Below are 26,045 nucleotides of genomic sequence, written 5' to 3' on the forward strand. Positions count from 1 at the left end.
CAGACAGATCTGACCACCCAGGACAGGCATCAAGAGTGTTAGGGGATGAAAGTGTTAAGTCTGTGGACCCTTGAGCTGGCTAAAGGGTGAATTGGATTTGCTGAGGGGAGGCCCACAGCGTGGCTCGTAACCGGGAGGCGGATCAGGGCTGGAGACCAAGCAGGACCTAGGTGGGTCTATTGGTGAAGAGGAATCCGAGGAACTGTCTGAGTCAAGGCAGGCGGAGGTGAAGATCCAGAAGAAGTTCAGCGGTTGTGGCAGGCAGCAGCAGTGCAAAACGAGGAGATGGACCGGCAGTCAGGGCAGGCAGAAGACAGTGAACCCGGAGACAAAGCCAGGAGTCAGGACGGGCAGCGAAGCAGGAATACCAGTGAACGTACCGAAGTCAGGAGCCAGGAGGACAAGCCAAGGGAAGAACAGAAAACAGGAGCAGGTGAGGACGGAGCAGGAATCAGGAACAAGCTGGAACAGAGCAGGAATCAGGAACAAGCAGATGTCAGGAACAGCAACTCACTTCTCAGCAGAGACGACCCATTGCAAGGCAAAGAATGAGAGTTCCAGCAGTGTTTAAATAGTTGAAGGCGTCTGATGTCATTCCTCGGGGTGGAGTTGAGTTTCCCGCACTGTTCCATTTAAATTGCAAGCCCCTGCGTGCGTGCGTGCCTAAGGGGCAGGACCAGAGGCCGAGAGTCGGCGACATCTCCCTCATAGAGGGAGCGCCGCGGGAAGGCCCCGACAGGCCAGGACGGACCTAGAGGATGCTGCGGTCGGCAGAGCAGCCTTGGGTAGGCAGGGGGACCGGCCGTGGACCTCCGCGGACCGGGGCCTCAACAGAAAGGCAATTCCCGAATGGAATCACTAGCCCCAAAAACCCCTGAATAGGGAGCTAAACTAGACCAGAAGCTCACCCATGCTCCACCCTGTTAAGAATAGGCCTATCCATCCTGTCCACAGGGTAGCTCAGATAAGCAAGGAGGCACTTTGGTCAACCCAGTGAAATATGAAAACCTAAAGGCAGTATTGGCCAGAAATTAGTAAAAAACAGGGAAAAGGTGGTGTACTGATCCCTGCAGATATACACAAGATATACTATGAATGCCCTAGCTTTTCTACCCCCACCCCCACCCGACATTCCGACCAGAAGTTGGAAGGAGTGAAGAACACAAGGAGGCAGACCGATGCCTACAGAGATAAGAAAAAAACTGCTAGGCATATTTATCAACCCCCAACCAAAGAACTAACTACTGATTCCAATAGAGAGTTATCCCTGAGGTAGAGGTAGATCTCTCAACATGATAGGAAAGCTGAAACTGAGAGTGAACCTCCTGGGGAGGAAATCCACCAAGAGACAAACAGGATTTCTTTACCAACCTGATAACCTGAAAGGTACCAGGGAAGGGTCAGTCTGATCTCGGAACAGACTACCCAACAACCTGGCCTAGGTATCAATACCAAAGGCCATGATTACTTAGACTTTTCCCAAGGAATCATATGGTCCAATAAATGGAACAATGGTTGCATGAACCAGGACCTCTCTGCCCACAGACAAGTTTATCCATAAAAGGGGGAAGTATAGCTCGCAAGTCACCACAACAAAAGTGTAGCACCTCTGTTGCATGGTTACTCATCTCCTAACTCACACAGCTACAGATATAGGAAAGGCTGAAAGGCATACTGCCAACTGGGATCCAAATGGACCCAAATCCTTCTCACATGAGGTAGGGTCCTGCATGTGAGAAAGACTGGGAAGCGCGGTCATCCATGAAAACTGCACATTGTGCTCAGCAGGTATCAAAAAGTTGACTCCAGCACAGAAGAAACCCCTAATTTTCTCCAGGGAGCTGCCCAAAAGGGAGACCCCAAATACAACAGGGAAACTGAGTCTGGAATAATTCCCTAGTGAAATAGACTTGCTGCACCTTAGGATGATCTAGGAAAGAGCACTAATGCCAGACGTGCTCTCGGATCCCATAGGGAACGAAGAGCAACCACCAGTCAGAGGCAATGAAATCCCTTTTTTGGGAAATAGAGAACGAGGGCCAACCTGTAAGGGTCGTCTCTGAAAACCCAATCATATCTCACCTTTCTGAAGGGACAGGAAAGCAATGGAAATCAGGGCCTCCCAATCTCAAAAATCCTTCCTTCTCTCAAGGAGAGAGTAGGTTACTGTCGTTAATCACTAAGGTTCATAAGCGAACAAATTGGACACAAGTGGCCACCCTCTCAAATGGGGTAGGCCACCACAGTAATCCATGGACTAGCAAGAATGGTGCAATGGCCGCTGTTGCTGTTCCCCTCAATGCCCGCAGGTCCTGGCCTGAGGGGAGGTGCAGTGATTCAAAAGAATCAAGGCTCCAGCTTGGCAACAGACCTGCAAGGGATGGAGGCCCAGAGACTTCCCTCTTAAAGGGATTTGACATAAGTTAACATGGGAGGGGTCAAAAGACATACCACTCTCCTGTGGGAGGGAAAGACTCCCAACATTACCCTTCTGGTATCCATGCACCTAGTGGTTTGACCAGAAATGCAATCCCAGATCAGTCTTGTGGCAGCGGCACACAACCTGTTGTGCTCGCCATGAAGGAAACACATACACAGTTCTACACTAGAGGGCAACTGGAGCCTTCCACTTTTAAAACCACAGTGACAAGAACTCATGCAGCAGTAACCCATCTTGTGGATGGCGGCAGAACATACACACCCCAATGCCACACTTGTGGGTAAAATCCCACAGTACAGCAAGGACCGAGCATCACCTGTAAGAGTCGGTTGCTGTGCCTTGCCAAAAAGCAATCAAAGGGTGTGTGATCACGCCCTCCTCGCTAGTATCCCATCGCATCCAAAATTGTGAAACAAATGAGGAAGCTGATACCTTGACATGATGATGACAATCCTGCTATCTCTGGCACAGCTGTGTATGGCACCAAAAAAGAGAATGCCACCCGTCAGTGGCTGAGGAGCTTGGAGGACTAGATGACCCCCCACTGTACCTGCCCACACATGTTCTTGTTCAATGTAAACCGGCATGATGTCCCTGTCGAATGTCGGTAAAGAAAAGCCTTAAATAAATAAATAAATGATGTGCTCCACTGTTGCATTAACTCCTAATGGAGTCAGCATGCACAGTGTGATGATGGTGTCCCTAGTGCCACTGGGGTTCCTGATGATGGGTGGTGTTGCCCCCATGGTACCCACGGTACCTGAAAATGCTCCAAGAAGCTGATCACAGCACTTGAACTGGGATCATGAATGGCTCACCGCCCTTTCCATCACATAAAGGTGGAAGGTGTTAGGCGTGCCGTCCGCAGCAGACCCCCTCACCTTCTTCCACAGACTCCAGCTCCTGGTTCCTCCTAGCTAGTGGTGGTGGGCCACCGACTCTGACCTCGGGCCGCCCTCGGTGCTTTACCATGGTCCCCAGTCTTGCAGGTCAAGATTCCATTGCTTGTCGGGCCTCTCCGCATGGTCCAAGGAGAGACGCCACTACCCATACTGAGTCCCTAGCTAGGCGCGCGCATTGCTGATCCTTATGAAGGGTTTGTGGCAGGAACCTGGCCGCGGCCCCGGATGATGATGTCAAACTCTTCAGTGTATTTAATCTCAGGCCTCGCTCCATAGCGGTTGTCTTTGCAATAGGTCTCCTCGCTACTCGAGTACTCGTTGCTGCTAGAGAATCCTCTTTACTCTTCGTTCCTGACCTTCATTGTTCCCAGTTCCTGTCTTCTTCGTTCCTACCCTGTCTATGGTTTGGACTGACTCTACGGATATCGACTTTGCTTTGCTTGACTACACTTTAGCCTATTTCCAGAGCCGGACCTCTGCCACGCCTGACTTCGCTATTGCCTGTCGCCAGACCCAGACCTCTGCTATGCCTGACTACGCTATTGTCTTCTCCGTGATCAGACTATTGCCTTGATTGACTAACGCTATTGACTTCTCCGTGATCAGACCATTGCCCTGATCGACTAATGCTATTGACTTCTCTGTGATCAGAACTCAGCACTGCTTGCCACGACTTCCGTTTGCCGCTGGCCTTGATCGAAGCCTGTTATTTCCACCTCTTCTAGCCTACTCCCTGGATGTGGACTTATTAGGCTTCGGCCTACCTTTGCTCGAGCACCCAGCTAATCTCCGTTTCATTGGCACCCGAGTTCCAGTACCGTACCCAGTCCAGGGTAGGACTACGCCACCTATCGTCTGCTGTCTCTGGGCTGAACCAACCTCTCTTGCTAACCAACCTTGAGGCCCACCTAAGTCCTGCCAGCCCCGGCACCCAAAGGCTCAACCCACGGGGAACGAGGGCTGGTATAGGTGAAGCTCCAGTGGCCTCTACCTTCAACCCACTCCACCTGCTGACAATGGGGACCCGTAGGTCCTCACCTATGGGTTGTGTCAACCCCACCTCGGCCCAGGGTCCACCTCTGACGCAACAGGTTGCAAAGGCCATGGACTCGGTGGAGTCACGTGCCCTCCAAGCCTAGCATCCAAGGTACAAGAACAGCAGCAGTTTCTTGAGGCATTGGCCTCCTCCATGGATCATCTTCATGCCCGGCATGATGCCCTCACTAATAATCCAGTTCCTCTTCCAGCTCCTCCTCATCCACAGCCACCTCCATCAATCCCTCAAGTCTTGTTGGCACTCCCAGCGCCCCTGCACTTCAATGGTGACTCCAGACTCTGCAGAGGGTTTCTTAACCAACGTTACAAGCAATTCGCTCTGCAGCCCTCCATCTTCCAGGATGATTTGACAAAGGTCACCTTCATCTTATCCCGCCTTGAGGGGAAGGCGCTGGCTTGGACCTCCCCACTGTGGGAATGCTCGGATTCTTTGTTGAAAGAACTGACTCAGTTTGTGGCTGTGTTTTGACGGACCTTCGATGATCCTGGGCAACATGCCCTGGCAAGCACCAGCTTACTACATTTCCATTAAGGTCAAAGAAGTCTCTTCGACTATACCATCGAGTTTCGGACTTTGGCTACTGAGCCTGCTTGGCAGGAAGACTACCTCCGAGCTATCTACCTGGATGGACTCCCCAAATCTGAAAGATGAGTTGGCCGCCCGGGAACTCCCTTCCTCTCTCGAGGACCTTATAGACCTGGCAGGCCAAATCGACCATCATCTCCAAGAGTGTCACTGGGAGAGTCGGATGCCCAAGAAGCCCTCGCGGGTTTGCTCCCATTCACCACCTATTACCAACCCTGCTCTCAGCAGTGACACTAAGGTGGTCAAGATGGAAGAGCCTATGCAGTTGGGTTGTGGGCGGCTGACATCGGAAGAGTGCCTCCGGTGAAGACAAACCGGTCTGTGTCTGTATTGCGGAGCACCTGGCCACCATCTACAGACTTGCCCTATCTGTCTGGGAAACTCCCTGGCCCAAGTTCAGTAGGGGTCCTGAACTTGGGCGCAACTTCTCTGGCCCCTCAGTTATCTGTACCAGTTACCCTGATCTAGGATTCCCAGTCCTTTCCGGTTCTTGCTCTGGTAGACTCCGGAGCAGGAGGTAATTTCATTCTCAAGGACTTTGTTCAGCTTTTGGGCACAAAGACCCGCTCACTTGAAACTTCTTTATATATTGCTTCTATCTTCGGAGAGCCGTTACCCGGCCGAATTTCCTTGACCACGGAACCTGCCCAGTTGCACACTGGCACCTTACATACCGAGGAATTTGAATTGCTAGTGTTGGAGAAATCCATCCATCCCGTAGTTCTTGGACTCCCTTGGCTACAGACGCATTCTCCCCAATTCAACTGGGGTTCGTTGCAACTGGTGAAGTGGGGTCCTGCCTGCCACCAGTCCTGTCGCCAGAAAGTGATACCGCCATCTGTAGTTCTTCTGGATACTATGTCCTCTGGCATACCTGCTCCCTATGCAGCCTTTGAGGACATGTTCTCCAAGCAAAAAGCCAACCTTCTTCCGCCTCTTCGAAGGTTTGATTGTCCAGTCGATCTTCCAGGAACCATGCCTCCTCGAGGATGCACCTACCCTCTGTCTCTTCCCGATACTAAGGCTATGACGAAATATATCCAAGAAAATCTTGCGAAGGGATTTATCCGCCTGTCTTCTTCTCCCGCTGGGGCGGGATTCTTTTTTGTGACCAAGAAAGATGGGTCACTTAGGCCGTGTATTGACTATCACGGCCTAAACGCCATAACCCGTAAGGATAAATATCCCTTGCCATTAATTTCTGAATTATTTGATTGCCTCCAGGGTGCCTCCATATTTACAAAGCTGGACCTAAGCGGAGTGTATAACCTGGTAAGAATCCATCCCGATGACATTTGGAAAACTGCCTTTAACACCCGGGTCGGGCACTACGAATACCTGGTGATGCCCTTTGGTCTCTGTAATACGCCCTCAGTATTCCAACGAATGAATGAAATCTTCAGAGATCTACTGTACACCAAAGTCATGACTTACCTGGACGATACCCTCATCTTTTCTAAAGACCTTGATACCCATTGCGCTGACGTCCAAACCATTCTTCAGTGCCTCTGTGAGAACCATCTGTTTGCAAAATTGGACAAATGCTTGTTCGAGAAATCCAGCCTACCTTTCCTTGGTTATATCATCTCCTGGCAAGAGTTTGCCATGGATCCAGCTAAACTAAAAGGAATCCGGGATTGGCCGCAGCTGGTGCCTCAAGGCACTCCAGTGCTTCTTGGGATTCCTCAACTATTATCGCCATTTTATCCCACATTATTCTACGTTGGCTGCTCTGTTGGCAGCTTGACTTGTAAAGATCAAGACACGCGAAATTGGCCTTCTGAAGCCGTCACAGCCTTCCATCGTCTGAAGGAAGCCTTCCAGAAAGGGTCCTGTCTGCACCATCCTGACCCAAATCGTTCTTTCCTAGTGGACGTTGATGCCTCCACCATTGGGGCTGGGGCAGTCCTGAGTCAACACACCACCTCTGGTACCATAGTTCCTTGCTCTTTTTATTCCCATAAATGTTCATCTGCAGAGCAAAATTACAGCACAGGGGATCGTGAGCTGCTCACCATAAAACTGGCTCTCGAAGAATGGCGCCTGTGGCTAGAGGGCACACAACACAAATTCACAGTGTTCACCGATCATAAGAATCTGGAACATTTGAGTAAAGCACAATATCTCAACGCCTGTCAAGCTCGATGGGCCTTGATTTTTTCCAGATTCAATTTTGAACTTCGCTATCGCCCAGCCGACAAAAATCTCTGGACAGATGCCCTATCATGATCCTTCGAGCCTGAAGACACTCCGGAAGAACCTACTCATATAATAGACCTGGCCTGTATTTGTTTATCTGCCACTCACTCTGTTCCTGTTGGAAAGACGGTCGTGCCCTGACAACTCCGAGAAAGAGTTCTTCATTGGGCACATGATTCCAAATTCTCTGGTCACCCAGGATGAGCACAAACCTTGGCACTGCTCCAGCGGTTCTTCTGGTGGCCCACCATGGTCTCCGATGCTAAAGCATACGTCGAATCCTGTAACATCTGTGCACAGCAAAAACCCCTGGTCGGTCGACCTTGGGGTCTTCTACAATCACTTCCAGCACCCAAAGAACCGTGGACTCACTTGTCTATGGATTTCATCATGGATTTGCCGCCTTCAAGGGGTCACACCATAATATGAGTAACCATAGACCAATATTAAAAAATGTCCCATTTCATCCCTCTACCAGGCCTACCATATGCTCCAGAGCTAGCACATTTATTCTTCCACCATATCTTTAGGCTGCATGGCCTTTCCAAGGACATTGTTTCAGACAGAGGTCCTGAATTCGTTGCCAGGTACTAGCGCGCCCTCTGCCGAAAATTCGGTATTAACATCAGCTTAACGACTGCCTATCATCCCCACGCCAACAGGCAAGCTGAGTAAATGAATCGCTCCTTGAAGGCCTTCCTGTGCGCTTACATCAATGACCACCAAGACAATTGGTCTGACCTCGTATCCTGGGCAGAGTTTTCTCACAACTCTCACATCACCACTGCAACTGGACATCACCATTCTCAGTTGTCTATGGGAAACAACCATGACCACCATTGCCCATACCTCTATCAGTGCCGCCCCTGTGGCACAGGCTACTGCGAATGCCCTTAAGACGATATGCGTCAGGCTACTTCCCGGGCCAAGAGAACAGCTGTCAGTCGACGTCGCTCGGCTCCTGAATTCCTCCCTGGCCAGAAAGTCTGGTTAAGTACTTGGTATATCCGACTTCGAAGACCGTCCAAGAGATTTGCCCCTAGATATATTGGCCCTCTCTCTGTTACCCGATGCATTGGACCTGTTACATACCAGCTTCGGCTGCCTCCTACGGTGGAAATACATAATACATTTCATGTATCGCTCTTAAAACCTGTGATTCTATCTTGGCCTGCTTGGAAAGCCCCTGAGCCACCTCCATTAGTGGCAGAAACCAATACAACGTACAAGGTACACAAAGACCTAGGCGTCCACCGTAGGGTCCACCAGTGGGAATACCTCCTTTCCTGGGAGGGTTATGTACCCGAACAGAATTCGTGGGAACCAGCTCAGAACATCCTGGACAAAACTCTCCTCCTGAATTACCATCGTGCCCATCCGGGCAAACCTTGACCTCCAAGAGGGTGGTGTAAAGGGGGTGTACTGTTACGTGTGCTATCTGTGGCAGACCCGCGGCGCGGCCCCCTCACTTTCTTACACAGACTCCAGCTCCTGGTTCCTCCTCACTAGCGGTGGTGGGCTGCTGGCTCCAACCTCAGGCTACCCCCAGTGCCTCCGGCTCTGCCATGGTCCCCAGTGTTGCAGGTCAAGATGCCATTTCTCGTCGGGCCTCTCCACATGGTCCATGGAGAGACGCCACTACCTGCGCCATGCCCCTCCCTAGGCGCGCGAGCATTGCTGATCCTTAAGAAGGGCCCGTGACGGGAACCTGGCCGAGGCCCCGGATGATGACGTCAAACTCTTCAGTGTATTTAAGCTCAGGCCTCGCTCCATAGCGTTGCCTTTGCAATAGGTCTCCTCGCTACTCGAGGACTCATTGCTGCTAGAGAATCCTCTCTACTCTTCGTTCTGGACCTTCGTTGTTCCCGGTTCCTATCTTCTTTGTTCTTTTCCTGTCTATGTTTTGGACTGACCCTACGGATATCGACTTTGCTTTGCTTGACTATGCTTCAGCCTATCTCCAGACCCGGACCTCTGCCACGCCTTTATACGCTATCGCCTATCTCCAGACCCGGACCTCTGCTATGCCTGACTACTCTATTGCCTATCTCCAGACCCAGACCTCTGCTATGCCTGACTACGCTACTGCCTATCTCCAGACCCAGACCTCTGCTATGCCTGACTATGCTATTGACTTCTCCGTGATCAGACCATTGTCTTGATTGACTAATGCTATTGACTTCTCTGTGATCAGAACTCAGCATTGCTTGCCATTACCTCTGCTTTGCCGCCAGCACTGATCCAAGTCTGTCATTTCCACCTCTTCTAGCCTACTCCCTGGATGTGGACTTATTAGGCTTTGGCCTACCTTTGCTCGAGTGCCCCAGCTAATCTCCATTCCATTGGCACCCAAGTTCGAGTACCGTACCCAGTCCAGGGTAGGACTACACCACCTATCGTCTGCTGTCTCTGGGCTGAACCAACAAATCTTGCTAACCAACCTCTAGGCCCACCTAATTCCTGCCTGCCCCGGCACCCAAAGGCTCAACCCATGGGGAACTAGGGCTGGTACAGGTGAAGCTCCAGCGGCCTCTACCTTCAGCCCACTCCACCTGCCGATGGTGGGGACCCGTAGGTCCTCATCTACGGGTTGCGTCAACCCCACCTCGGCCCAAGGGTCCACCTCCGACACAACAGAAGGGAAGCCCAAAGTAACTGATGATGCCCATGGTGCTCTGCAGCATCCAACCACTTCTACTGGTGCCTACAGTGGCAATGGTGTCCTCAAGTGCCAATGGTGCCCTTGATCTCAGAAGCAATGGATTGCATCTAAGGCACCAATGATGCTGCGCCCAGGGCTCCATCAGTGCTTGACCACGTGACAGGTTCCTGCAGACCCGAAGGCATCGGTGACTTACAAACACTGCAGGCCAAAAATGTATGAGGGGCAATGGCATCAATGGAGACTGGTGCCTGAAGGCATCGATGGTCCGATGGTACCGATAATGTCTGCAGTGCTCGAAGGCAGAGACCCTGTGTCACTGAAGTGCCAATGGATGCCCCACGGCACTGAAACCCCGCATCAGTGCCCAAAGGAACCAATGATGGTGGGCGTCCTTGATGGTTCCTCTCGGCTTAGCTGCGGGCTCGATGGCATCCATGCCAATGTCCATGGCTGACGCTAGCCTCGACAGCAACTCCAGAGTTCAGCAGCACCGATGGTGCTTGAAGCCCCATGAGGCTTCTGATGCCTCATGACCCCAGTGTCTTTGGTGATGTATGGCAGCTCCGGCCACCTGAGATCCTCAGCACCCTTGGCACCTGAGAGTCCTAAGCCATCAATAGCACACTTCGATGCCCCTTGGTGTCCCTTCCAGATACCACCAAGGAGATTCTTCGGTGTCCCCAAAGCTCGATAATCTCGAGGGCACTGGCCCATGGTGCACCCTGGATGCCTTGGTGCTCGAGGAGCTTTGGGTCGATGGTAACCCCAGCGCTCGATGGCACAGCAGCTGCCACCAGCCCAAAGTCGCTGTTGGCCGCAAGCTTCCATGGAACTTGAGGGACGCTCAAGGTCAGCGCCACTAATCTGCCACATCAAGTCCCGATGGCACTCGGGTCGATGTCATTCCTCTGGTGCATCAAGAGCTCATGGTGCTCAACGGCATCTACAGCTCTCACCGGCCTATGGCATAGAAGGGCTTCTGCCCCCAACCATGGCAATCGACAGGATGCACAGCATTAGATAGCACCCACGGTTGATGGCCCTTACGGCATCAAGGGCTGTCACGCACCTTGATGGCATTGAGGGAACCCCGATACCTCGACGGCTTCAAGGTTGACCATGGCGCTCAATGACAGTTCTGGTCCCTGACATGGTCCTGACATCGATGCATCCGACCAACAGTGTGCTGGCACGGGTATGCATGGGTAACCATTACCGGGCATGGCACCGAAAGAGCAGCAGCAACACTGCTTGCCCAAGTTCCTGCTCACTTTCTCTCACAAGGAGACTACACTGCCCGGCAAGCAGGACAGGAGGATACGTTGTCCAGGGCTTCTGCTGCGGCGATTAGTTCCTTAGAATGTGGGAGGATGAGCTCTCCCCCCAGGAACAGTGCAGTCCTTGATCCCTTCACTGTCCGCACCTCCATCGATGACATGGAACTTCTGCCTGGGTAGAACTCAGGTGAGACCCCAGGCTCAGTAGCCTACATAGATCACCCATGGACTACATTCCATCAGTCCTGAAAGCTCCAGACAAAGGTACCAAAACCAAACAGAGCAAGGAGAGAACACAGAAACTAAACTGCAGGTGCAGTATATATTTATTTATGAATAGAATTAGAGTCTGCTAGGCGCACAGCGACTAAGGCCCACCATGTGGCTGGCAGAAAGTTGAAAGGAAAACAAAAAAAAAATAAAATAAGAAACAAATATAAAAATTACTGTAAGGAAAAGAAAAAGAGCTGCCGCTCCAGAAAAAATTACAACAAAAAATGTGAGGAGCTCAAAGCTGAATACCACAGGGCTACCATAATCTCTCGACCCCTGTACATATTACTCCTCTTGTACCTGTACATATTACTCCTTTTGTACCTGTTTTCACCCCCCCCCCCCCCCCCCCCGCCCCCTCCCCTGTCTCGACCACCCCTACCCCTCTTTCCTCAAGTTTGCTAGTTTTTGCTCTGTTTTCTGAGCTATGTTAAACACTGTTCCTTGTAAAGGCTTTGCCTATATATCCATTGTTGTAAGTTATCTGTAAATCGGCACGATGTGCAAACGGTTGTCGGTATATAAAATTAAATAAATAAAAAAATAAATAAAAAATAAGGGCTCTGCAACCACAGGGCTCCATGGATAAAAAAAGAGACTGAGGAATTCTGTCTAGAGGGCAGGATGATAACCACAGTTGCACATAGGGCATGTCTGAAAGTTCTAGAATCTTTGAGATCAAAGTTCCAGGCAGGGCTCCATCCGATAATGTCACCCATGTATAAGGACTGCCATCCTGCTTGCCCTCGGAGAAATACATGCCCCACTCTCCACACTATTTACCAAGAGCTTGCTAATGGCAAGCTATTTAATACCTGCCTTGGACAGATTTTAACATGAAAATGTATACACAACTTAGAAGATTCAGTTAACTGCAAATAGAGGGCCTGAAAAATAAAAGCCATGTATAGATGACACTGTACAATTAATTTATTTGTTTAAAAGTATTTCTTTGGTATTAATAAGTCCTTAGGATTGAAAACATTTGACCACTCTTCTTTATGACAATACAAACAGCTATAATATTTTCCCAGATATTCTTAAACATACCACAAATAGGCCTTATTGAACACAATAGACACTACAGGCTCTTAAAGCATTGCTTCACACCTTACAATGTACAAGGAACAGAAGTTTCATTCTAGGGTGGAAATGAACATGATTTAAGGCATTGGCATGATTTTTAGGATCACTGCTATTATTATTATAGTTAGTGTGGCCATGAGAACCGCATGTATTCAGAGATTTCACCCTGAATAGCAGTATTTCTGAGGGATCCAGTCATACCCACTGATTAGTCACAAAATTAAGGGGGCCCTTCTCCCAAATATACAATGAAAGTTTTCCAGAACACTAGGAAGACAGGAGGAGATTTGGAGGCAGAGGAGGTGACATAGAAGAAACACTGACACACACTTGAACACTTAAAAATGCATTTGCCTTTATTTACACAAAGTAAATGCATTTCCAAGCAATAGACTGTAGGGATGTGAATCGTGTGCCCGATCGTCTTAACGATCGGGTTCGGCTAGAGGGAGAAAAAAATCCGATCGGTGGTGATGTGAATCGGAATCGGTTCCGATTCACATCGTTAATTTTTTTTTAGTGAGGCCCGACCCTTTAAAATTGATCCCTTACCTTCCCCTACCTTCCCGAACCCCCCCAAAACTTTCTACGAGTACCTGGTGGTCCAGTGGGGGCGCAGGGACCGATCTCCCGCTCTCGAGCCATCGGTGCCATTTTGGCTGCCACTCAAAAATGGCGCCGATGGCCCGATAAAAATAAAAAAACACACCCAACCCTTTAAAAATGACCCCTTAGCTTCCCCACACTCCCGAGCCCCCCAAAACATTTTAAAATTACCTGGTGGTCTAGTGGTGGTCCCGGGAGCGATCTCCCGTTCTCGGGCCGTCGGCTGCCACTCATAAAGATGGTGCCGATGGCCCTTTGCCCTTACCATGTGACAGGGTATCCGTGCCATTGGCCGGCCCCTGTCACATGGTAGGAGCACTGGATGGCGGTGGCCATCTTTAAAGCTAAGGGGTAATTTTTAAAGGGTCGGGTGGGTTGTTTTTTTTTATCGGGCCATCGGCGCCATTTTTGAGTGGCAGCCAAAATGGCGCCGATGGCCCGAGAGCGGGAGATCAGTCCCCGCGCCCCCACTGGACCAATAGGTACTCGTAAAAAGTTTTGGGGGGGTTCGGGAGGGTGGGGGAAGGTAAGGGATTAGTTTTATAGGGTCGGGGTGGGCTTAGGGGTTGTTTTGGTGTGCCGGTTTTCCCGCCCTCCCCCCTCTCCCGATTTACGATTTTTCACGATAAATCGGGGGAATTTCTATTGTATCACGACTCTTAACGATTTTTGACGATTTAAAAAATATCTGACGATTTTTTTTAAATCGTCAAAAAACGATTCACATCCCTAATAGACTGCCAAAGAACAAAGGTCTTTGCTGTCACTGACAATGCTAATGTGGGCCAAAGACCACTGTAAGCGCTCAAAGGCTTGTGACTGAGCTGCAGTTTCAGCTTAAAAAGCTTCTATAAGTTCACCAATTCATTTGGTTTGAGTGAACAGCTAATTTCTGAAAGTTTTGAGGCAGTAGCAAACTATATAGTACAGTCACTATATGCCTACACTACAGAGTAGTTATAGATAGGGGAATGGTCAGATGCCAGTGACCTTTTGAGTCAGCTCAGTCAGACTGCTTGCATACCGAGCAGGGTAAGTAGGTCGAAGTGCCTGGCTGCCCAGAATAACACGGGGCCAGGCCAGACCTTGTGCTGCTCTGAGCTGGGGGAGAGAAGAATCTGTTGGTGAGATTCCTGCCTCGATCGCTTAGGGAATTTGTGAATTATGCTTCCGCATTCGTAGCTCCCTGATAGGGCAGGGAGCACAGGGACTCATGGGAAAAGAAGAGGAGTTAGAGGAGAAAAGGCAAGGTGTTGGATATTTGCCTTGCTTTAGGTTTTGGATGCAGTGAGTGGCGTGCATCCCACCCGCCCTTATTGTTTTTGTATGGAAAATTTGTTTGCAAAGTAGGTGTGGTTGTAGCAGCTTTTGGGGGTGGGTTGCCCAATCCTCATTAAGGTTTCAGAGTTGGCAGGATGGGATAACCGGTATAATCAAAGGACCGGCATTTGGAAAATACCCGTTGGTTGAAGCAATTGGAGCAGTTGCTCTGGGAACAGCTCTTGATGGGTGCTGTCGGGGGCTGTGCATCAGGCAGAGGGAGGCTGCCTAAAGCTTCCAAGCTGGGTGGCCTGGGGGTGTATTGTCTTGCTGGGATGTAGTGGATGAACACCAGGACTTAGGATTGGTTAAGTTTGGCTTGGGCTTGTTTTGTTGTTAAATATTTTGTAATAAAGCTGTGGCCTGTTGATTCCCGAGCGGTTTGTAGAGTGTTTTGTAAAAGGACGGATGCAGAGAGAGGTTGAAGTCTTGGTTACCTATGTTATCCTTTCTGCCCCCAACATCTTCCCACACTGCTCTTTGAAGATCCCCTACTGACACAAAATATAAATGTTTCTAAACACACATGCCAATTTTCTGCTCTCCTGGAACTCTGCTCACCTTTACCTCCTCTCCCGGAGTATAGTGGCTCTCCCACTTCTTCCCATATGCCAGGCTTTCTTGCATCTCCTTTGTAAACAAATAGTAGGAGACAAGAGGAAAAGAGAATTGAACATGCTCAGTTAAGTATGCTCACACTATTTACCTTCCCCTCTATAAATAACATGTTCATGCTGTACATTTTTGTGTTTCAGTGAATGATAATAATGTGGCCATGCTACCAGGAATATTTTTTTACTATCACCATGCTAAATCTTATTATATTACTCATTAAGAGAGTGGTATTTTAACATGCAAGTTGAATTTTTTTTGACAGACTATGATAAACTGCTTTTAGCATGGATTTTATTGCACAGGCCCATAGGTGACCTGCCATCTAACCCTAGTTATACATGAGAATGTCAAAGCCATGTTGTCACTCCATGTTTATCAACCTTCTTTCCACCTGGGAGTTCTATTCAGCTGTAAGGTCACTCCATGTATGTCAGTTTTGTCCTTTCCCCTTTCTGGCTCTCTATCAATCTAATTAGAAGCCTACATGAGTTTCCACTACCATTCTAAAATCCAGGCCCAGCTACTTATTTAACATACTTAACCCTCTCCCCTGCGCTTAACACTGCCCTGTATATCTGCCTCAAGAATTCTTTTTTTCTGTCATGGTTTTGTTTACTTTCACTTCTGCTGGTACATTATTCTAGACATCTAGACCAGGGATGTCCAACTTTGGTCCTTGAGGGTCATATGCCAGTCAGGTTTTCAGGATAACCCTAATAAAATATGCATGAAATAAATTTGCATGCACCTTGGCCCAGCTGTATGCAAATTGGTCTCATGCAAATTCATTGGGAATATCCTGGAAACCAATTGGTTTCCAGCCCTTGTATACTGAAATTTGATATCCTTGATCTATACACCCTCTCAGTAAAGAGGTATTTCCTCGAGGGTGGTCACGTGTTTGAAATTGAGAGTGTGCCCTTGGGCCACAGCACGAGCCCAGAGGAGAACCCAGGGCATGTGCTGTGGCAGGCAAGGCGAATCTGAGCACGGGCAGACAGGCTGAAGACTCGAATACTCTGACCTCTGCTGAACATGAACACACCAGGAGAGACCCAGCAATGCAATGCTGGTCTCTGGGGTAGCCCTCCGGCCACTCGATAGCCCTTTCGGACCCACTGCCTGGGGACGGCAGGTGAGAGGAAGGACTGATGATGACTCTGGAACACGGACAAGACAAAGGCACTTGGAGACTTGGACGAGATGAAGACAGGCACTGCACCTCAATGCATCCTACACAGCCCCTTATGGCCTGGTCGTGGACCCTGCTGTCCCACTGCGCGCCCTACAAAGTCTGAGGATGCTGGTCGCGGACCAGGCGTAGAGCGGGACAAGCACAGGACTGAAGCTCAGGAAGAAAAGGAATCCGGGCAGTGCTTGAAGAAGGGTCCAACTGGAGCAGGGCTCCAATGACTGGGAACAGGACTCAGAAACAGAAACTGGGAACAGGACTCAGAAACAGATTCAGACTTGGATTCAGGTTTAACTCATGGATGGTCATCTGGGGGCGAAATCCGGGCGAAGTCCGGGTCCCCACGGGCTCCTCTTGGGGGGATCTCGGACTTCCAGGGTGAAGACTCCACTTCCGTCTCTGTCTTGGCTCTGCCTCCCGGCCTGAGCCATCTCCACAGAGCTCTCTCTTCCTATCAGCGCACTCCGCCAGGCCGGCCCAAGGGTCCACCATTCTGTCCGCAACATTACCTTTATTTTACAGCTTCAACCAAACAAACATAAATAGACTGTTTAACTTCAGAACAGTGTATTCTCAATACAGCTTCATTACAGCTTCACTCAATGCTTACAACTTCCTTTACAGCTTCAGTAATGGGCAGCTTCCTCCTGGAGACCTGGGTCTGGTCTGACTAACCCACCTGAGTCCCAACTCTTATTCCTCCCCTGATGGGCCCCACTCACAGAACTCTCTCTTTAGGGGAATTAAGGTGGACAAGGAATCTAGCTTGGCCCTGCACAGGTTTAAGGGGGAAAATAGGGGCAATGCCCCACACCCCATTTCTGTTAAGGGTAGTAAATGGCACTCCAAGCAGGTTACTCCTAAGCCTTATATTAAGGGTAGTAATATTTACAATCAAAACTAAGCAACTGCCAAACCCAAATTATTGCTAGCAACATTTTTAAAAGGTGAATAGTCTTGATAATTTAGACAATGCTGCTTGAATGTTCTTTGTTTTTGGACATGGCCGTAGAAGTGTCCCTGCACTTTTTCTCTAATGTCTGTGTATTAGTACCCCAGACTGTAAAAGACAGGGCCCAGCGTTGGCTGTCATCTGAATCCAATTCCTCTTTAACTCTCACTGTTGAAGAAGAGAGTAATATTGCAATTGTGTCAAAATCATGAAAGCTAATTGGTTTGAAGCTCCAGGGAGGAAGATTCAGAACCAATGTCAGGAAGTATTTCTTCACGGAGAGGGTGGTGGATGCCTGGAATGCCCTTCCAGAGGAAGTGGTGAAGACCAGAACTGTGAAGGACTTCAAAGGGGCGTGGGATAAACACTGTGGATCCATAAAATCAAGAGGCCGTCAATAAAGAGTGGGTGGCTAGCCAGAATGACGGCTACTGCCTGGAGACAATACCCTTATTCAATAAACATACACATGGTTACTGTGACTCCAACATCGCTCTAAGCTACAACAGCAAGAGGAAATGTGGAAAAAAGGATTTGCACTCACAAAGTGGGGAGTAGCTGGCTTGTTACGGCGGTTACTACCCCAAACCAAATAAGCCTGATACTTCACTTTCAATGCATATCCAGCATAGCTCTCTGCTTCAACGGCAGGGGAGAAGAAAACCTGATACTTCACGCATATCCAGCATAGCTCCCTGCTTCAACAGCAGGGGAGAAGAAAAACTGATACTTCACGCATATCCAGCATAGCTCTCTGCTTCAACGGCAGGGGAGAAGAAAAACTGATACTTCACGCATATCCAGCATAGCTCTCTGCTTCAACGGCAGGGGAGAAGAAAAACTGATACTTCACGCATATCCAGCATAGCTCTCTGCTTCAACAGCAGGGGAGAAGAAAAAAGGATTCGCACTCACAAAGCGGGGAGTAGCTGGCTTGTTACGGCGGTTACTACCCCAAACCAAATAAGCCTGATACTTCACTTTCAATGCATATCCTGCTTCAATGGCAGGGGAGAAGAAAAACTGATACTACAAGCATATCCAGCATAGCTCCCTGCTTCAACAGCAGGGGAGAAGAAAAACAACCAATAAGGGCTGAATAACACAGTCTGGGTAAAACAAATAAGCATGGGTGTAGCTTGCTTATTGCGGCGGTTACTTCCCCTACTACCCGTAACTAATCAAGCTTGATATTTCACTTGGTTGCAGCTCCATCACTGCTCTCTACATTAATGGTGGGGGTGGAAGGGAAATAGAACCAAAGAGCTAAGAGAAACAGATAAGTGTGAGAAAAAAATGTGAAGCTTGCTGGGCAGATGGATGGGCCGTTTGGTCTTCTTCTGCCGTCATTTCTATGTTTCTATGTTTCTATGTTAAGGGTAATAACTGCCACTCCATGCAAGTTACCCCATGCACCCATTTCATCATTTCCATGATCTAGCCTTTAGGGATCCACACTATTTATCCCATGCCTTTTGAATTTGTTTACTGTTTTCAGGACAATTCTTTTGGAAGAGCATTCCAAGCATCCACCACCCTCTCTGTGAAGAAATATTTTCTGATGCTGGTTCTGAGTTGCCCCACTGGAGTTTCATTTCATGACCTCTAGTTTTATAGTCTGCTTTCCAACAGAAAAGGTTCAAAGTTTGTGCAACATTAAAACCTTTTAGTTATCTGAAAGTCTGTATCACATCTCCCCTGAACCTACTCTCTTCCAGGGTATACATATTCAAATCCTTCATCCTCTCTTCATATGTCTTCCAATACAGACCCCACACCATTTTGGTTGCTCTTTTCTGGACCACCTCCATCCTGTCTCTATCCCTTTTGAGATATGGTCTCCAGAACTGAAAAAATACTCCAAGTGAAGCCTCACAAAGGACCTGTACAAGAGCATTATCTCCTCCTTTTTCTCACTGGTTATTCCTCTCTCTATGCAGCTCAGTATTCTTGTAGTTTTAGCTACCATGTTCCACACTGCTTCACCGCCTTCACCGACAGTCACTGTCACCCCTAGATACCTCTTCCAGTCCGTGCATTCTTCTTATCCCTACTGATTTAACCACAATACTACAGTTTTTTGTGTTATCTGCAAATAAGCATATATTTTCCAAATCCTTTTGCAATGTCAGTAGTTAAGCCAATGAAAAGTATTGACCCCAGAACTGAGGTGCATCACTGGACACTTTGCCTTCACCACAATGGACTTCCCATTTATGACCATTCTAAATTCTGCTACTTACCAACTCACACAGTTAACAACATTCTATCCTATTCCCACAGTAGCTAATTAGCTTATCAGTCTATGCAGAATTGTATCAAAATCCTTTCCAGAATCCTGTAGGCCTGTGCACTGTGATAAATAAAGAATCTCTTTCACTGACCCATCTTCTGGTGGCTATAACCACTGCTACTCTTTAATCTACTGATTTGGTCACCTCAAAGAACTGTATCAAGTCTGTGTGACATGTCATAAGAACGTAAAAAGTGCCATGCTGGGTCAGACCAAGGTACATCGAGCATAGCATTCTGTCTCCATCTGTGGCCAGTCCAGGTCACAAGTTACCAATCAGATCCCCAATATTTGATCTACTTCTTGTATCTCACTCCCAGGGATAAGCGCTGGCTTTTACAAGTTTATCTGGCTAATAACTGTTTATAGACATTTTCTTCAGGAAACTTGTTCAATCCTCTTTTGAACCCCACCATGTCAGTTACCTTGACCACATCCTCCAGAAATAGATTCCATAGCTTGATTGTGCTCAGACTAAAAAATATATCCTATGATTTGTTTTAAATCTATCTGCTGCTAGTTTCATGGAGTGTCTTCTAGTCCTAATATCTGAAAGGGTAAATAACTGTTCCTTATTTACCCATACCACTCCACTCGTAATTTTATAAAATTACAATCATATCCCCTTCTCAGTCTCTTTTACAAGCTAAAAATCCCTAATCTATTTAGCTTTTCTTTATAAGGGAGCTTTTCCATCCCTTTTATCATTTTTGTCACCCTTCTCTGTAATTTTTCTATGTCCAATATGTCTTTTTTGAGATGGGGTGACCAGAACTGCACACAATATACAAGGTGATGTCACACCATGGATCTATACAAAGAAATTATGATATGCCCAGTTTTGTTCTCTGCAAATAGGGGTAGATTTTAAGAGGCGCGCGAACAGCTTACTTTTGCTTGCGCATCAGACTCAAGCAAAAGTACGCTGGATTTTAGTAGATACGCGCGGAGGCGCGCGTATCCACTAAAATCCTGGATCGGCGCGCGCAAGGCTATCGATTTTGTATAGCCTGCGCGCGCCGAGCCGCGCTGCCTCCCCCCGTTCCCTCCAAGGCCGCTCCGAAATCGGAGCGGCCTCGGAGGGAACTTTCCTTTGCCCTCCCCTCACCTTACCCTCCCTTCCCCTACCTAACCCACCCACCCGGCCCTGTCTACACCCCCCCCTTACCTTTGTCGGGGGGGGGGTGTAGACGTAAATCCCCCCCCCGACAAAGACGTAAATCCCCGCGCGCCAGCGGGCCTGCTGCGCGCCGGGCCGCGACCTGGGGGCGGGTATGGAGGGCGCGGCCACGCCCCCGGGCCGTGGCCACGCCCCGTACCCGCCCCCAAAACGCTGCCGACACGCCCCCGCAACGCCGCGCGCTCCGGCCCCGCCCCCCGACACGCCCCCCTCCGAGAACCCCGGGACGTACGCGAGTCCCGGGGCTCTGCGCGCGCCGGGAGGCCTATGTAAAATAGGCTTCCCGGCGCGCAGGGCCCTGCTCGCGTAAATCCGCCCGGTTTTGGGCGGATTTACGCGAGCAGGGCTCTGAAAATCCGCCCCATAATTTCTAATGTTCTATTTGTCTTTTTGATCACTTCACACTGAGCCAAACATTTCAAGGTTTTCTCCACAAGGATTCCATGGCCCTCTTCCTAGATGGTGACTCCTAACATGGAGTTCAGCAGTTTGCATCTATAATTGGGATTGTTTTTCCCTAGGTGCATTACTTTGCACTTGTCCACATTAAATTGCATCTGCCATTTAAATGCCTAGTCTTCTAGTCTCAGAAAATCCTTCTGCAGTTATTCATAACTCAAAACATTTTTATGTCACCTGCAAATCTGGTCACCTCGCTCGGTGTTCCTTTCTCCAGATCATTTATGAATACACTAATGGCACAGGTCCCAGTACAGATTCCCTGGGGTACTCTACTAATGACCTTTCTCCATTTGGAAAAGTGAACAAGTAGTCCTACCCTGTGTTTCTGACTTTTATCCAGATACTAATTCACAACAGGCCACTGCCTCCAATCTCATGATCACCCATATTTTCTAGTGTCCTATATTCAACTTGATTCAAGATCAAGTTGAATATAGGACCCCTCCCCTCCCTTTGTCCGTTTCTCACAATGTACATAGTAATCTCCTCCCTTGTCCGTTTTTCACTCGACCCTCCCTTTGTCCATTTCCCTTGACCCCCTAATCCCCAGTTGTTTGCTCCAGTCATTTACGCTTCCATGTGTAGCCCCACTCAACAATATGTATATTTTTTAAATATATCTTGTATATTTACTTATATAATATGATCCATTTATCCATGACTCCTTTCATGTACTCATGTATTTCATGTATCCATCAATATAACATGAACATATATTGATTTTCCCTTATAACATGTACATTTATGATCTCATGTATATTTATTATACTTTTACAGTTTGCAGTTCTGTTCCTATCAATTTCGCTCCTTCTACCTATCTTTCTTGCTTTTGCTTTCTCTCCTCTCTTCTCCGCTGCTCCCTCTCCCCCATCCTGTTATTTGTACTTTCTCCACCTATTTAACAGTTACAATGTAAACCGGCATGATGTACCCACGAATGTCGGTATAAAAAAGCCAACAAATAAAAATAAATAAATAAAATGTAATACTATCCTTTCCTTTATATAACTTTATATATCGTTCTATAACTTTGACCACTACTGAAGTTAGACTAGCATGTCTGTTATTACCTACCTCTTCCTTGTTTCCATTTCTATGGAATGGAACTAACATTTGCTCTCTTTCAGTCCCCTGGTACCTCCCCTGTTCTAAAAATAAGTTAAACAAAGCTGTGTGGGTTTCAGTCAACATTGCCTTGAGCTTTCTGCCTTCTGTGCATATAACCTATCAAGCCAAAATGCCTTATCTACTTTCATTTGTGGTTGTATCTTAAACACTTTCTCCTCTGCAAATATATTTGTCATAACATAATTTACATCTCTGTTTCCTGCACCTTCTTTATTGCACAAAATAATTTGTTTACAGTTTCTGCCTTCTGCTTGTTCCCTTCCTATTAATCCTTTGCTACATTTATATATACTATTCCTTTACACTTTTTGTCTTTCCCTTATACATCTGAAAGCATCTTACCTCTTTGGTTTACTGATTTAGCAATTTTCTCTGCCTGGGCATTTATTTGTCTGATTGCCTTTTTTCTTTTCTTTGATTTTTTCCTGACTATGCTTTGCTCACTCCTGATGAGGGCGGAGGGCAGAAAGGGAGGGGATGCCACTCTGGACTCTCCATTTGTGAATAGTTAGAAAATGTATTTATTTATTTAAAAAAAACCAAAGAGCACTTAAAGGGTCCTGTTGATCAAAATAAAACAGCAAAAGGCACCACTCTTGTCAAATATTTATAGAGGCTCCAAAACAAATATATATATTTCTTTCACAAAACTTAAATAGTAACAAGATAGTATGTATATATATCTCTTGTTAAATATTTATAGAGTTACAAAACAATAATATATACTTATTTCACAAAATTTCAACAGTGACAATATAGTATATTTATCTATATATCCCATCAGAAAAATTCATATATCTTTTGGAGCCTCTATAAATATTTGACAAGAGTGGTGCCTTTTGCTGTTTTATTTATTTTAAAACATATATCTGCACTAACCAACATTCTAAATGGGTACAATAAACATTCACAATATTTCAAAGGACAACATACAGACATTAACATAAATAGTAAAAACATTCCAATTGATAGGGAGTAAATGTGAAAAATATCTGTCTTAAGCCAAGTTGGTTCTACTGAAGAGGAATGTGTTATATTTGAAGACACTATGGGGCGGATTTTCAGAGCCCTGCTCGCGTAAATCCGCCCAAAACCGGGCGGATTTACGCGAGCAGGGCCCTGCGCGCCGGTGAGCCTATTTTACATAGGCTCACCGGCGCGCGCAGAACCCCGGGACTCGCGTAAGTCCCGGGGTTCTCGGAGGAGGGCGTGTCGGGGGGCGGGGCCGGAGCGCGCGGCGTTGCGGGGGCGTGTCGGCAGCGTTTTGGGGGCGGGTACGGGGCGTGGCTACGGCCCGGGGGCGTGGCCGCGCCCTCCGTACCCGCCCCCAGGTCGCGGCCCGGCGCGCAGGAGGCCCGCTGGCGCGCGGGGATTTACGCCTCCCTCCGGGAGGCGTAAATCCCCCGACAAAGGTAGGATGGGGGTTTAGACAGGGCCGGGCGGGTGGGTTAGGTAGGGGAAGGGAGGGGAAGGTGAGGGGAGGGCAAAGGAAAGTTCCCTTCTAGGCCGCTCCGATTTCGGAGCGGCCTAGGAGGGAACGGGGGTAGGCTGCGCGGCTCGGCGCGCGCAGGCTATACGAAATCGATAGCCTTGCGCGCGCCGATCCAGGATTTTAGCCGATACGCGCGACTACGCGCGTATCTACTAAAATCCAGCGTACTTTTGTTTGCGCCTGGAGCGCAAACAAAAGTAGGCTGTTCGCGCTCGTCTGAAAATCTACCCCTATGTTAATACCTCTTTCTAATGTATTTTTGTATTTTCATCATTGAATCAATAAAAACTAAACTGAAAAAGAAAAAAACCTTCCAATTAATTCTAAAGACTTTAGCTATTGCAACACATTTCCTTCAATTAAGAATTTACATATTCAGATTGTCCAACACAGAAATGTAGAAATGATGGCAGAAAAAAACCATATGTCCTATCTAGTTTGCCTATCCACATAACTGTTCGACTCTACAATTCCTACTACTCCCTCAGAGATCCCCTGTGCTTCTCATGCTTTCTTGAATTCAGATAGATAATGGCCTTTCCTCCACTACTGGAAGGCTGTTCCATGCATCCTGCACCCTTTCGGGCGGATTTTAAAAGCCCTGCTCGCGTAAATCTGCCCGGATTTACGCAAGCAGGGCCTTGCGCGCCGGCGCGCCTATTTTCCATAGGCCGCCGGCGCGCGCAGAACCCCCGGATGCACGTAGGTCCCGGGGTTTTTGAAAGGGGGCATGTCGGGGGCGTGTCGGGGCGGGGTCGAACGACGCAGCGTGTCGGGGGCGGAACGTGGCGTTTCGGTGGCGGGCCCGGGGGCGTGGTTTTGGGCCAGGGCATTCCGGGTGCGTGGCCGCGCCCTCCGGAACCGCCCCCGGGTCGGGTCTCGGCACGCCAGCAGCCCGCTGGCGCGCATGGATTTACGTCTCCCTCCGGGAGGCGTAAATCCATGGATAAAGGTAGGGGGGGGGTTAGATAGGGCCGGGGGGGTGGGTTAGGTAGAGGAAGGGAGGGGAAGGTGAGGGGAGGGTGAAAGAGAGTTCCCTCCGAAGCCGCTCCGATTTCGGAGCGGCCTCGGAGGGAACGGAGGCAGGCTGCGCAAAATCGGCAGCCTTGCGCGTGCCGATCCAGGATTTTAGAGGATACACGCGGCTATGCGCGTATCTTATACAATCCAGCGTACTTTTGTTTGCGCCTGCTGCGCAAACAAAAGTACGCGATCGCGCAGTTTTTAAAAATCTACCCCTTTGTGTTAAGAAATGCTTCCTTTGAAGGAATAACCCTAAAACCCTTCTTTAATCTATGCCAGACCAGGCATCTAGCCTGGTCCACCTTAAATCCTACAGGGAAAGAGAGCTCTATGGGTGGGACCCTGCTGGGAGGGGGATAAGTGAGTGAATCCAGCTGAGATCTCCAGGTCTTCAGGAACAGGAACTCTTGAATCCTCTCTGCATGAAGGTATTGTAGAGGTACACTGCTAAGAAGAAAGGCAATCTATTAATGTGCATGTTTGACTGTGAGAATAAAATTAAAGGTCCATGAAGAAAGGCTGAAGCCAACGTGATTTCTGTCTCCAGCCTGGGAAGATTGCTCAGCTATCCCATATATGGTGTCAGTTTGGGGATTTTTCTCTACATTTGGCACAGAGAAAACCCATGCCTCCAAGCGGAGAAAAGAAAAGAAAGAGAAAGTTTACCTAAAAAAGTGTGTTTGACACAGAGGTAGTTCTGCTAGTACTGCAAAGCATTGAAGGATTGAAGCACTCTGGCTCAGAGAAGAGCACAGAAAAAAGTGTTCCCCTTAAAGGAGAGTGGTCTTTGGGGCCTGAAGGGATGAAAAATTTAGGTTTATAGCGGATAAGAAAACAGGCTCCGCTTGCTTGAGTGCTTGGAACTAAGGGCTGGATTTACTAATGCCGCAAGGCATAGTGAATTCAGCAGTAACGGGGGGCAAAATGGGGGGCAGTCCTGCGATAGCCGGCAGTGATCGCACCTCTGCAGTACGATCGCTGCTGGCGTTGCGTCAAATAACTACACCATAAAAGGTGTAGTTATTCGGCGCGAAACTGGCAGCGAAAACTCAGCGTACCTTTCGCTGTCGGCGAAGTCTTCGCAGCATCAGCCCCGGTGCCGCACTGACTCCTCCTCTTCTGGGGCTGACGCCGCCCCGACTCTGCCCCAATCTTGGTATCGCACACAATAAGGGACTTTTCGCGTGCGAAACATCCCTTATCGCATGCAATCCACTTGGAAAATGACCCCCTAAGTAAGTAAATAGCTGAAAAAGCAGGATTTATTTTTCCTTTTTTTTCCCACCTTTGCACAGACA

General features: G+C 48.4%; 1 protein-coding gene across 2 annotated transcripts in view; it reads right to left on the minus strand.

The window, feature by feature from the left end:
• The window catches only part of PRR5 (proline rich 5), a 557,355-nt gene that overhangs the window by 345,720 nt on the left and 185,590 nt on the right, over positions 1-26,045 (minus strand). Inside the window, exon 3 of one of the 2 annotated variants that reach the window (XM_029600065.1) lies at positions 14,972-15,040. The exons of the other annotated variant lie outside the window; for it this stretch is intronic. The gene's annotated coding sequence lies outside the window, so the exon portion shown is untranslated. The remainder of the gene's footprint in view (positions 1-14,971; positions 15,041-26,045) is intronic. 2 annotated transcript variants of the gene reach the window in all.

The sequence above is a fragment of the Rhinatrema bivittatum genome, chromosome 4 (assembly GCF_901001135.1).
Source record: "Rhinatrema bivittatum chromosome 4, aRhiBiv1.1, whole genome shotgun sequence".
Classification (NCBI taxonomy): Eukaryota; Metazoa; Chordata; class Amphibia; order Gymnophiona; family Rhinatrematidae; genus Rhinatrema; species Rhinatrema bivittatum.